The sequence below is a fragment of the Vanellus vanellus genome (assembly GCF_965231255.1).
Source record: "Vanellus vanellus genome assembly, chromosome: Z".
NCBI lineage: Eukaryota > Metazoa > Chordata > Aves > Charadriiformes > Charadriidae > Vanellus > Vanellus vanellus.
In genome coordinates, this window is record NC_138908.1 from 34,212,868 (window position 1) to 34,227,455 (window position 14,588).

A 14,588-nucleotide genomic window follows, 5' to 3' on the forward strand; every position below is an offset into this window, starting at 1 on the left:
GATCCCAACATCATCAGTAAGCATCTGGTGAAATCTCTGCAGCAGTGCTTGTCCTGACAGTGCTAAAGCAGAAATTTAAAATTGCCCTCAATATAGCCAAGAAAGGTAGTTTGAAACTGTTTTTCTTGTTCAGAATGGCCAAGTCACAGTGATGTTTTTCTTTTTTAAAATCCAATGCTTTAACCATGTCATTGTTCTTAATTATAAAATTGGCTTTATTCTTCCTTTTTTTGTATGGAAAACATAATTTCTCTACTGTAGACTTCAGCTCTGAAATAATTAAGCATTATAATTATGTCACTTCAGACCAAAGTATCCACCATAGCTATTAACAGTCTTGTAGAGGACGAATTTAAAAAAGGATGATTTTTGCTTACCCTTTAGTGTTTTCACAGGAAGTTTGTGCTTGTATGAGGAAGACGACCTTTGAAATGGCAGAAGAAACCATAGTTTACAAGCCCTTTGTGTTCTGGCTGCTGCACCTCTCTCTTTCTGCTCTTGCACTAGGCAGGTAGGGTCCACTTAAACATAACTTGGATGTGACAGTTTCCAAAGGATTAAACAAAGAACAGAGGAAGTATGTTTGGGAAAAGGCAGGAGAATGATGTGGCTGAGATGACCAGCTAACTGCTTGCCAGCCACAGCTGATTTCCTGCTTAGATACTGTAATTTCTTTACACAATCTTACTCAGCTGAAAGGTGCAACACATCTTTAGTTACTTAACTGGAAAGGATTACTGGAAAAACTCACAAAAATTGTGAGACACATGCTAATAGCATCCAGAAGTTGCCCAAATAGCAGATAGTTAGGGTCCAGTAGTCAATGTGAACTCAAGAGAAAAGAAAGCAAGCTATTGAATTTAACAGCTCACAATTAGCAGGTTGTATTTGGTGAAAGAAAACGGGACATGTTATGCAACTTTTTACAGAGGCATGGATTGTAGCTTTCTTTCCCCTGGCTCCCTTTATTCATTTGTGTTGTAGGCTGTTGGCTGCTTGTAGGAATGTGTCCTCGCTTGTGTAAAGCCCATTTGTGCTCACCGGGCAGTTAGTGTGAACTGCACGGGGATTTTTGTTACTAGAGTAGATAAGATTTTGAAGGATGAAACTCTTTCAGTAACAGTTAGGCTGATCAGACTAGAGTGTCATTAAGGATCTTTTCCTATGTTATTCTTAATATGCCTTACTTATAACAAGGAGAAAGTATTTTTTCTGTAAGAGGGCAGCCTTTTACTTCCTCTTGTGCGGCAATCTGTACAACAGCCCACACGTATTCATCACTGTCACAGGGTAACTTCTGCCATTGTGCTGACTAAGCCTACAGAAATGCGAAGGGAGTCGTGTGCATGCCACCAGCTGCAGCCGCCTTCCCGTGCCATCCCATACATTCAGCCAAGTTCCTGATTTCCTCTCACTGTTGTAAATCAGGAGGCATGGAGCCTACAAGGGCAAAAATGGGATGCAAGTGACAAAATGATATCTAGGGGGCTGACATAAATTCAGGAGGCAGAAACAAACAAAAAATGCCTCTTAGTTTCTTATGAAGCTGCAGTAATGACTTCAGCTACTTTTATATTTCCAGTATACAGAATTATATTTTTCTGTGATTTTAAATGAGTTATAGCCCGTGGGATTTTCTCTCCATTGCTAAAATGTTTACAAAGAGCTTTTTGCCACTGTTTTCCAATGCCAATGATAACACAGGACTGTTGTCACAGTCATTAGAATGAGAAATAAGGTTTAGGCTGCACATCCCCAAATTAAGTCAGTTATGATTTCTGCATGCCCAGTCAGCCTTCCCATCTTCTAGTCATCTCTGGGATGGCTGTGCTGCATGGCCAGCCCTAATTACACCCTGATGTTTACAAGGATGTCTTATTGGTCCTTTCTGTCCTTATTAGTGGCCTCCTCTGCTAACCACATCTGTAGGTCTCCAGGCAATCTAGCAAAGAGAAAAGAGGGGAAGAGGTGGAAAACCCCTTCAGATAAAGGTCTCAATGTGTTGCTGAAGTAGACTGGGCCTTTCACAAGCACGGCTTGTATGTGGACGGGCCAGGTGTTCAGATGGTGCGAAAGCCATTCTCTCCAACATCAGGTGTTATCCCATTGCACCCGCCTAGTGCATTGAAATTCAACCTTAGCTCAACACCTCTGTATCTTTGTCCCTCCATATCTTCACATTCATCTAAAGCCATCCAAGATCTCTGAGGTCAGTGCTTGCCACAGCTCCCAGCCATGCTTCCCTGACTCCTCTCTTGTGTCATCTTTCCCATTCCTGCAATTGCAAGAGCTGGCTGAAAAGCTAGTCAAAACCCTCCTTTTGCAGTGGTAGTTTTCAGGTGAATCAGCAAAACATAACTACCCAGCAGATCAGCCTCCTGCTGGATATGATCAGTTCTCTCGTGCGTAGAATCATAGAATAGTTTGGGTTGGAAGACACCTTTAAAGGTCATCTAGTCCAACCCCCCTGCAATGAGCAGGGACACCTTCAACTAGATCAGGTTGCTCAGAGCCCCGTCAAACCTGACCTTGAATGTTTCCATGGATGGGGCATCTACCACCTCTCTGGGCAACCTGTTCCAGTATTTCACCACCCTCATTGTAAAAAAGTTCTTCCTTATATCTAGTCTGAATCAACCCTCTTTTCGTTTAAAACCGTTACCCCTTGTCCTATCGCAACAGGCCCTGTTTTAGCAGTTTGTCCCCATCTTTCTTATAAGACCTGTCTAAATACTGAAAGGCCACAACAAAGTCTCCCTGAAGCCTTCTCTTCTCCAGGCTGAGCAAGCCAAATTCTCTCAGCCTGTCCTCACAGGAGAGATGTTTCCGCCTTCTGATTATTTTTGTGGCGCTCCTCTGGACCCAGTCCAACAGGTTCGTGTCTTTCCTGTGCTGAGGGCCCCATACCTGGACACAGTACTCCAGGTGGGGTCTCACCAGAGTGGAGTAGAGGGACAGGATCACCTCCCTTGACCTGCTGGCCATGCTTCTTTTGATGCAGACCAGGATACGGTTGGCCTTTTGGGCTGAGAGCACCCATTGCTGGCTCATGTCCATCTTTTTATCCACCAGTACCCCGAAGTCTGTCTCAGTAGGACTGCTCTCAATCTTTTTATCCCCTGGTCTGTATTGATATTGGGGGTTGCTCTGACCCAGGTGCAGGACCTTGCACTTGGCCTTGTTGAACCTCATAAGGTTCAGATGCACCCACTTATCGAGCTTGTCCAGGTCCCTCTGGATGATATCCTGTCCCTCGGGCATGTCAACTGCACCACTCAGCTTGGTGTTGCCCACAAACTTGCTGAGGGTGCACTGGATCACACTGTACGTCATTGATGATGTTAAACAGTACTAGTCCCAATACAGACCCCTGTCCCCTGAGGGACACCACTTGTCACCAGTCTCCATGTGGACATTAAGCCATTGACCACTACCCTCTGAATGTGACCATCCAACCAATTCCTTGTCCGCCGAACGGTCGACCCATCAAATCCGTACCTCTCCAGTTTAGATAGAAGGATGTTGTGGGGGAACATGTCAAAGGCCTTACAGAAGTCCATGTGGTCTTTAGATCAAGACTGGATTTGAGGCAGTCAGGAACCATTTGTTTCCTACATGGGTTTCAACTGTGAGTAAAGCTCCCCTGTCTTCAACAGTCAAGACTAGGTTTGGCTTGGCAATTGGGTCTAGGTTTTACTGCCAGGGCAGACTGACTACTTTCTGAGAGAAGGGAGGTAGGAGGCAGACTGCTCTCCAGGCTATGGCTACAGGAACAAGCTGCCACAGATAATACAGCATATAGCTTTACAGTTTGTCAAGTACTCAATTTAAAATGAGTGCACCATATACTGTCACCCTGCCACCAGCATGAGGTAGCTCTGTCCTTATGGAAATGCTTCTTATTTAGAGTAAGTGAAGTCAAGTTTGCCAGATTTCTATCATGTCTTAAGCCTATTGGTATGAGGTAAGGATTCAAGTCCCAAGACTTTTTCTATCCTCTTTCCAGTGAATGCACAATGGTTTCTGCTTTGCTTGCAGAAAAATGCGTCACTTCTCTTTTTGCTAATCCCATTGGTATATGGTTTCATTTCCCTCTCTGATACAGAAGGTTACCAGCATGTTCATGCCCAGCAGGCATCAGTTTGCATCTGTTCTTAAATGTAGAGCACATAGCTGTGCCCTCAATTTCCATTCTTTGGAAACCTGAATGTACCATGATTAAAATAGACTGCAAACAGATGCTTGATGATAAAGAGGTCCCATTTGCTCGTACTAATTGCAATTTGTGCTGTGAGGATTTTGTCACTGTCTAATGGATAATCTTTGAAAGGGTTTAGTGCATCTGCTCGGTTTGAGCTTTGGCATAGCCAATGATAGGCCTGCAATTTTGACTTGTGGAAGTTTCAGATTCAAAGCTCGCTGAGCAGCCCAGAACTGCCCCGCTATGGGAACTGACAGCAAAATACACACTCTGTCACACTCTTGTGCTGCAAATTTGGCAAGTAGGGACATTCCTCTTCCAAAGTACATGAGAAGAACAGTAGAGTTAGTTGTGTCCACCCTGCACTGCTTATGCACTGGAAAACTGGTCATTTGGCTCCTGGATGTGGAAAACTTTCCTTAGAGCAGAGTTTAGAAAGGATCCTTCAATTTTATTTCTTTTGTACCAATTGAACTTCAATAAGCAAAGGCCAGAAAAGGGAGGTGGGGGCAAAATAAAGCAGTCTTTACGAAGAGGTGACTTAAAATCTCTTCTGGCAACGGGCAAGAGAAGGTCACAGGATACGGAGGGGAAAGGCAGACATGACCCTGATTGAATCTGGAAGCAGCTTTTTGATTATGTTGTTGATAGTATCAGCTGTTCACATGCCTCCAAGATGAGTTTCACACCCCTGACTCAAGAGAACAAAGGGAATAGCGTAGCTCTTCCTGCAGCCCTGAAGCTTGCCCTTATGCCAGTCCTCACTGTGAAGTTCTGGGTTCAAACCAAAATAGCCCCATTGTCTATTCACTCTTACACCATTGTACATCACTTCAGCACACACCACACCTCCCCTCTCTCCTGCTGTGAACGCACCCGAGGTTGCACCAGGGTTACAGAGGAAGATACTTCTTGTTTTCCTGACTGCTCTGTTAAACCTTTGAGTCCCGTATTGAGAGTAAAAGCGAGCTGCAGGCGAAGTAGAAGCTGGGCAGGTGTGTGTTTGTAACAAACACATCTGTGTTTTTCGGTACAGTAATTCTGGATGGATTTTCAGCCCACATTTATTATCACTCTTAGATTTTGTTTTTGTAAAGCCAGTGTTTCTGTGAAAAATAACCAAAATGGCAATGTGATAGAGGAAAGAGGGGAAAAAAGCTAAGTAGGGTGGTGAAGGCAATGGTACCTGAGGCCTTATTTCAGGCATTCACTTGTTACTGGAAATGTAAAGGGTGGGAGGCTGCAAAGAGCTGTGAGGAACAAGAGCATATGGTGTGATGATTTTAGCTCTTAGGTGTCTTGACTTTTGTATGTTTGGGTCAGAAGTGAGCAATTTCAGGGTGTGAAGGGCTGTGTTCAAGCTGTTTTTATTATGTCACCGGTAGCATCCTTTGCCTGGTAAAAGCATTTGAATGCTGTGCTGACACAATCCATCTCTGTCTTTCTTCATAGGTTGAGCTTGTGATAAATACCCCTGTTCCACGTGAAGCATCATGCACACGTGGTGCTTGCCTTTTAGCAAGTAACTTTGTCTACTCCTCAATCATGCCAGGTGTGGTATTTCTTGCCTATGGTTCCTAGCTGGAAAGTAAAAAGCATCCAACTTCTTTCTTGTACAAGATAAAACTGTGAACTTTTATAAAAGTAATTTTGATTTTGCAGAAGGGTCATTGAAGATACTTTCAGTTTCCATAAGAACTTTAATAATTCAATATTATTTATTTTGCTGAATAACTTAGCTGAATTTTGTTGATTACAGCCACTAGCACAGCATCTGTAGCTGGCCTAGATATCGCTGTAGGTCTCTTCCAACTGAAATATTCTATTCTAGTCTATTCTTTTCTATTCTATTCTATGAATGTGTTATACTACAGATAGCTATACCTTTGAATGAATCAGTGTAACTCCCTTTTTAAAAGTTTATGTTGAAATGGAACAATATGGTATTTCTGAAGTGTTTTGCAAAAATTGAGAACGATGTGCTACAAATAATTGTATAGGAGATGAAAAGACTTTTTTTTTAATCTCTGGGGTTTTTTTTTTCATTTAAGAATAGTATTTCTTGCCATCTTCACATGCCCTATAAATTACCATGTTCCTTTAGATCAGAAGGGAGTTAGGGGCTGTTTCATAGTGAAAAGGACAGGGGCACTCTCCAAATGACAGGAGGACTGTTAATTGCATAAAGCAATTGCTTTCAGACCAGAAAAACCTGTCCTGAAGCTGCATTTTCCATGGTCGTTTTCAGAAATCTTTGCACAACCTTACGCATAGACAAGCATTTAGAAAAAAAGAACTTGCATGAAATTCTTTCTTATCCCCCTCCAACTCCTGCTCTGAGGCCCTGAGCGAGGAAGACTCTTAAACACAACCCTGGAAGCTGCACTGAATACCATTGCTTCAAACTGAATGTCAAGGAGAGCTATTCCTTACTAAGCAAATGCAGTCATCAGCTCCAGCACTAGGAGCTAGAGTATGTCACAGATTGGCCCATCAGTGAATGAGATCAATAGTGATCAAGATTTAAGAGGCTCAGTGAAGCTGAAAACTAAAACGATTCTCTGTAGCATGCAAACAGAGGAATATAGTTGGGACTAAGAGTGGCTGTAACACAGCTGAGGAAGGCAGCACTCCTGCAGCAGTTGTGTTGCTCAGCTTGCTCTGGAGGGGGTTGTGAGCACCATGTGAGTTAGAAAGCATGATGAGTTTCTGAAAGAAGTGATGCTGGTACCAAGCTGTGCCGTGATCTTAGATCCCCTCACTTCTTTCATGACATTGAAAGTCATCTCATGGAAAGACCCTTTTCTTTCAGAGGGAGAATTTGTGGGAAAAAAAAATCCTATAGTTTATGGAATTTTATTGTTTTTCTCCCTAATTTTTTATTTCTTGCCATTCTGGTCTGAAACTCCTAAGAAGAATTTGGGGGGGAATTTTTCAGATTCCCTCCTAGTGACCAGGGAGCAAATATTTTTACAGAAAAAAAGGGCCTTAATTGGTTTCCTTGCTTTGCCATGGATAGGGACATTTTGTCACAGTCTCACAACCCTTCACAACAAACCAGAGAAAATAGATGGTTGAGTTATTTTAAGGATAATTCTAAAAAGTATTTCTGCCCGTGTTTTAATGTTTTTTTTACTCAAGGGTCAGAGTTAGAAAGGTGGTGAGGAATCTATTTTTCCTTAAAGCCAGTTCCTCTCAGTGTTGTTGATCCCACACACAGGTTTGCACTCACATTCCTACAACGCAACACAACTTTGAAATAAGAAGAAAACTCCATTCAGGGACTGTGCCAAGATATATTCCAAGTTACAAAGATTTGCTGTCCAGGTCCACAGTCACAGAATTAAAAGTACCTCTGAAAATTTCGGCCTGTGAGGCTAGTGGTACTTGAAGGTCTGCTAGCAGTTACAGGAAGTCCCAGAGACACAGAAGCATGTAAAGTGCAGAGTTTTGTCAGGCGCAGCGGACATTTCATTCTCCTGCCTTTTCTTTCTCAGACCAGCACATATTCCCATCCCCTGATTAGCCTGGGTGTTTTTAGCCTTTTTTGCTACGTCTGAGTTTTCTGATTTTCATTTTGCTGTGTAAGCCCTTTGTTTTTGCCTGAGGCAACATGCTGCAGGAATGAGTGCGGCTAAACCAGGTCAGTAGCGGCAACCAGCAAAAGCCTGAGCACTGCTGCCGTCGGGCATCCAGCAAAGTCTCCTGGACCTTTGACTGGACTTTTACATGATTCCCCTTCATGACACAGGAAATTCGCCCAAGACCAGCATCTCAGAAACTGCACCCTAGTTGCCTTCATTGTCGGCATATTGATAAAGATGTCATATCACTTTGAGGTAATTTCTAGTCATCGATAAGAGCCAGCTGATTGCTCTTTGCTTCCCCAGGGGAAAAGCTCATGCCTATAGATGCCTTGTATTACTACTTTTGTGTGATTAAACCCATGTTCTTAGTTTTATTGTTTATGGGGGTAACAAGCTCCTGCAACAGCAGGGAGGGCAGTAAATTGACAACATCACAGAGGAAAAGAGAAAAGAGATTTTTCACACTGATCCCTGGGCGGAGGCAGCAGTCACCTTTGGTAAGGGTCCCACTGGCTGTTTTCCTAGAAAACATATATCAGGATCTTCACAGGATCCCTTTCTGATGGGAGCAAGTCATTACTGGAGCAGGAATAGCCAGTGCAATCACTGGGAGGGTCTGCTTTCCCTCTGTAGACCCTCTGTCTAGTTTGCAGTACTCCTACTGCTCTTTCCTGATCTCCACCTGCCTAACCCAGGAATTAGTGCCACTCTGTCTTTGTTTTCCACTTCTCTAAAGGAAGCAGCAAAGTGAAATACAGTACTGGCTACATACTCATCACTGCCTATTTAGAAATACCCCTGAAATGATCTTTTGGTGCCGTAAAGGTTTGCGTTCAGACTTGCAACTTAGGAGTGGACAGGTCAACCCACAGGAAAATAGCTGAAATGTGTAAACAACTAAAAATGAACTACTGCTATGCTGTCCAGGATGCTTATCTCTTGCAGGGTATAATTGTGCACTAAATTAGGTGTTGAACAGTGGGACTTGGGTAGGAGATGTGGCTGCTAGGCCACACTCCTGGTGTCAGGGGAGAGATTTTTCAAAACTTGACACAGTGTTTTATTTTGTGCATTAATTCTATTGGAAGCTGTTTGACTGTGCTTTTGAAAGGCTCAGCTCTATTTGCTAAAGCCCTCACCTCTGCAAATTTCTGTGCGTATCACGTACTGCATGGCTGAGTGGAGGGATCCACCTACAGAGAGACAGGTTACAGAAACGTGACTTTATACTTAATTCTCTAAAGATAGGCTTGGGAGGCTAATTTTAGGTATCCAGGTTTGAACGTTTTATTCAGGAACAAAGGAAGTAATTTCTAAACTTTGCACAATGAGAATCTCTCCTCCTCTCCTCTCCTCTCCTCTCCTCTCCTCTCCTCTCCTCTCCTCTCCTCTCCTCTCCTCTCCTCTCCTCTCCTCTCCTCTCCTCTCCTCTCCTCTCCTCTCCAGGGAAGGGGAAGAGAAGGGAAATGGCCTGAGTATGAATTCAGTTTAAGGTGTTTCCCCTCAGTGTTATTTCCATTTGAATTCATTAGCATGTCGTTGTTTCCACAGCTTGCTGTTCTAACCAGTTGTCTGGCTTGCTTACTGCCTTCCTCCACATGCTTGTGCCAGTTATCTGCCAGTTAAAGGGGAGTCCAAAGATGTTGTGGGACCTTTTGCTGCAACACTCTGTCAGAGATCTCATGTCCTTTTGATTCATTAACGAAAGTTTAGCTGAGGGCCATTGTTCCATACTGTTAGTAACTTCCATTATTAGTTTGCATATTGTACAGGAAAGTGAGTTATTACCACGGTAATGATGCTGGGTCATCACTGGTTATTGTTAATCTGCAAAGCTGCTCCCAATAGGGTGGAAGTGCTACAAGATACCATAAACCGCAATCTATAAAATCTTTATTAGGTACATACATCATTTATCATTTTAATCCATCTTCTGTCATACAAAGACAGACCTCCAATATTATTTATTTTTTTTGTAGTTCTCTTCTCTCGGGTATCCTAAATGTTTCTACTGCAACTGCTAGGGACAAATGCTGATAATTTACCTTGTAATCCATGCAGAAAGCAAGGGAAATTAAAAAGACAGGGGCTTCAAAAAGCTTTTTCTCATTTCAGATAATCACTTTCTCTGGCCTACAGACCATCTCATTGCAATTATTTGACATTATATATTATGGTATGGTCATGAAAAACGACCAAAGAATATTTTAACAATTGTTTTACTAATTAAAGGGATTCCCACAGTATCAGTGACTGTTCTGTAAACCAACCTGTGGCCACAGAAAATTTTCTGGAAGTTTTCACTAAGACTTCAAAAATCCTTCAATTACTCAATGAGGAAAATAAACATCCCTCACACACCCCACCCAAAAAAAAGTTTGAAGACACCGGTTTTGATGGAAAACCTAAAAGTAAGGTTCTTCTCATATTGCAGTTATTGAGGCCAGCCTCCTGTTGACTATAGTCTCTCTGTTTGCATCAGTCCCACATCTGACTGGCTGAACTACCCAGCATGTGATAGTCCAAGATAATTACGGGCCATTAAATTTTGCAGACTTGTTTGTGAGATCAGTCCTTAAGCCCTGCTCTCACACTTGCCTGAAAACATACAGTGTTTACCTTGGAGCTCCTTTTCCCAGTCCAAGGTACCAGTTGCCAATTACAGATTCATAGAATCATAGAATAGTCTAGGTTGGAAGAGTCCTTTAAAATCATCGAGTCCAACCATCAACCTAACACTGCCAAAACCACCACTAAACCATGTCCCTAAGCACTGTGCCTACCTAGCTTATAAATACCTCCAGGGATGGTGACTCCACCACTTCCCTGGGCAGCCTGTTCCAATGTTTGATAAACCTTTCAATGAAGAAACTTTTTCTGGTATCCATCCTAAACCTCCACTGGCGTAATTTGAGGCCATTTCCTCTTGTCCTATCACTGGTTACTTGGGAGAACTGCAGGAGGCTGCAGGAAATATACTGCTCCCAAGGGGCCTTGATGTGGTGTACAGAGCCCACTGTGGGCTTCTTTGCCAGAACAGAAACTATTTTGACATTTGGAGTATACATTTATTTGTGTGTGTATAGGGCACCATATTGTGTATTTTTAGCAACTGTGTCCATGTTTATACTTAAGCATTTGTGCTTCACTCTTTGAAAAACATGAAGTTCACAAAAATGCTATCAGAACAAGCCAACTGCAGCATTCTTGCATACCTGAGAATTTGGTTGTGAATCAGTTTTGTGATGCGTAGTTAAATCTCATGCTACAACACGTAAGTGTAGTGGATTTCCCTGTGCAAAGGAGAACTGATTAACCACTCTAAAAGTAAAGGAAAGGTTTCCCACCTCCTAAGATTCACCTGCCAAAATGGCCTTACTGATGTTCTGGTAGAAATGTTTTAAAGTCCCGATGCATATCACACACACACAGAGGTTTGTGAGCGAGAAAGAGAGGCTGTATAATACATATACAGAGAGAGATTCAGTAACTTGCCCAGTCATGCTGGGGTCTGTGGTGAGAGCCAGGGTGTGAATCCCATATTCTTAAGCCTTCTTCTCACAAGGCTGCCTTTATATTACACAAAAATCTACCCTCTTTTCTCCATCTGTCTCTTCCTTGTCCACATCATATGTGCAGTAGCATTCTCTAAAATGGATCTTTCAAGATCTACTTTTGGCTCTACGGGTTCTCATAAAAGCATCACTAGTTCAGGCATGCATAACTAATGCATCATTATATGGTAGATGCTGCAGCCTGACATAAAGAAGTATATATTTGTTGACAGAGTTCTTTATTTATTTAAAAAAAAAAAATCATTAACAAGTATTAGCATTGTGCCATCATGCCAACTCAGATGTGTATTTGAAAACATAGACTTTGCTTTTCTTTAGTCTAGTTTACCTTCCAGATCAGGAGGAATGTGAACAACCAAACGTACAGCCCCTCACATTCAGCACGTCAAGCTCTGGGCATGTTTGAGTGGCCAGCTGCAATACATCTGACTCAAATGTCTGTGAAAGCCAGTATTTTCCACTCACAGAGCACTGAGCTGATTCTATTCAGGTTTGAAATAGAGAATTAAATAAGGCATTTGCCTTTGGGCAGAGACGGGAGTGAGTATTCACTAACAGGCATCCTGCTGAACAACTTTGTCCCAGGTGTGTAAAGCCCATAGATATCCCAAAGGTAATCCCATTGCAGACATAAGTAAGTGATTAAGGGCAGCTGTATAGCGTGAATGTTAGGGTTGCCTTCTGCAGTGAATTTTCAGTTGAGGGCCATGCTGAGCTCAGAGAAAAGTTAGCACGTATATAAAAGTTTTGCAACCCGTGGCTGAGGAAATAACTTAATTAGCTACCAGCAAAGAGCATAATTGCTTCCTCCGTAGGCCAGGCACTTTTTGGGGACATGGTCACATGGATGGAGAATCTATTTTACACACACATGGGAAAGAGAGGCTAAAAAAAAAAAAAATTTATTTGATGGAAACTGAGAAGCACAGAAAGAGAGGCAGTTAATTCCATTACTAATTATTGGAGGCACTACCTATAAATGCTGTAATTCTTAAAAAATGTTAGCATTCATGTGCAAATCAAACAGATCAGGTCTGTGCGTGTGGTAGTGCAGTCAGCAAAAGCTTAGGCCTGTGTCACTAGGACAGAAGGGTTTGGGATTTTGCTGAGCCAGCTCCTGGCAGTTTTCACAGTTAATTCGTTTATAGCTGTAATTTTGAATTTATAAAACTCATTGCTCATGTAATTTAATGTAAGAGTTACCCAATGTCAACCAAGATTGGCTTATGATAGGATGAGATATTTTGAAAGTCAATAGGAGAGAAATATCTGCCTTGTACCAAATCTGCAAGAGTAAAGACAGTTTGGACTATGCATAGCTTTTGATGAGAGAGAATGTGATCTATGGGACCTGCAGAAAGGGTACTAGCAGCAGCTGAACTAGAGGCTGTCATGTCTTGTTTTGGGAAATGAAGAAAGAGGTTACTGGATTTGAAAGAAAAAACATCTCCTTGCAATACACGTAGAAGTCTACTGCAATGAAAAATGCAGGTTATTGATATTAATAAAGTCTCTATTAACACTTATATATGTGACAGACATTATTTAATAAAATCCAAGATGAACATGGAAGGCAAGTGAAGTATGCTTTGCATTTTATTGGAGCTTGGCTGTACTAGCTGTACTGAGTAAAATATTTTCTAAAAATGATCCTGCAGGTCAGTATTACATTTTGTGTTAATGTCATTCATTAAAATTGTGGAGGAGGCTTTTTCATCTGAGAAACTTTTGTTGTTTTGTTGTTTTGTTTTGTTTTTTTTTTGTGGCCATGGATATTAAATGTTAAGCATTCAAATATTAGAATAATTTTTTTAAAATGAACCTGCTCTGGCGGGGGGGGTTGGACTAGATGATATCCAGAGGTCCTTTCAAACCCTGACCGTTCTGTGATTCTGTGATACATACCATCTGAAAACAAAGTAAATAATTGATATTCCTGCCAATTAAAGTATCTAGTGGTATTACATTTCACATTTGTGTGCTTTGCTTTAAGTTTGTAATACCTTTAAATGGATCCACATATCTCTCAGGGCATCAAAGGATTTTGCAGTTATAAATTCTGCAGTTATAAAACTCAGCTTACCTGGATGCATATTTATTGAAACCAGGCTGTTCTTGAAGAAAAACAACAAAAAAATATTTTAAACTGCTGCTAGTTTCACAAGCTGAGTGAACTATTCATAGCATGTCATGACTTATTCACATAGGTGGCTTTTTGCTTCAGTGAATGCCAAGAAATGAGAAAAGTCCCAGTCTAAGAGTTTTTTATGGAACACAAGTCCCCTTCCACAGTCAGCTGTCTGCAGGTAGAGTCCTAGCAGTGCCAGAAAGGACTGTAACGATGAGTTAACCCCCTTATCACAAGCAAAGCACTGGGTTCATCCAGTGTGTCCCATGTCAAGTTTACACAGTCTGAGTGCACTGCAGGTTAGCACAGTTGTCTACATGCAGCTGAAACACCTCGAGTCAAGTAGGATCAGACACAGCTTTAGCTCAACCATTCCTTTGACTCATTAGCCACTGCAATCAATGAAATACCTTGGAACTTATTTCAAGCTAATTTACTGCTAGGCTTAGATTCCAAGCTCTCGGTCCTGTTAGAGGCTCACATCTCTGCTTGGAAGGGAGAGCAGGAGGTGTCTCATCCAACCTCTTGCTCAGAGGCGGTCACCACTGTATGTGACTCAGTCTCCTGAAGAATGCAGTCATGGTTTAGAAGCATGCAATATCTGGATTTCAAATACTGTGGGACATGGCAATCATGCACCTGAGAAAGTACACTCTAGCGCAGGAAAAGGTAAACTGAGGAATGACAAGGAAAGTTGGGACTTGTGAAACAGCTTTGATGCGTGCAGCAACTAAACAGACAAGCACTCTTCAGCCAGCACATCTGCAGAGCCATTACAGCATGACACCTCATGCAACAAAGTGTCAGGGTCCCTTTATCATGTGTTTGCAATAGTAGGTATTAGTATCCAGTGCTCCAAAGTCACTTCATACAAACTTTGAACTGATTAACCACCACTTGCCATGCAGAGCTTGGAGACAATCAGCAGAAGTCAAAAGCATCCTCTTTTCAGTAGGATATTATTTTTCACAAAGCAGTCAGTCTATTTGTAAACTTTCAGTTTGGATCCGCAAATGAGAGCTCACTAAATGCCTTCAATGGACAAGCCAAGAAAATAAAGTCCTTAGCTGTCAAACAATGAAAGTCACAGAATCTGG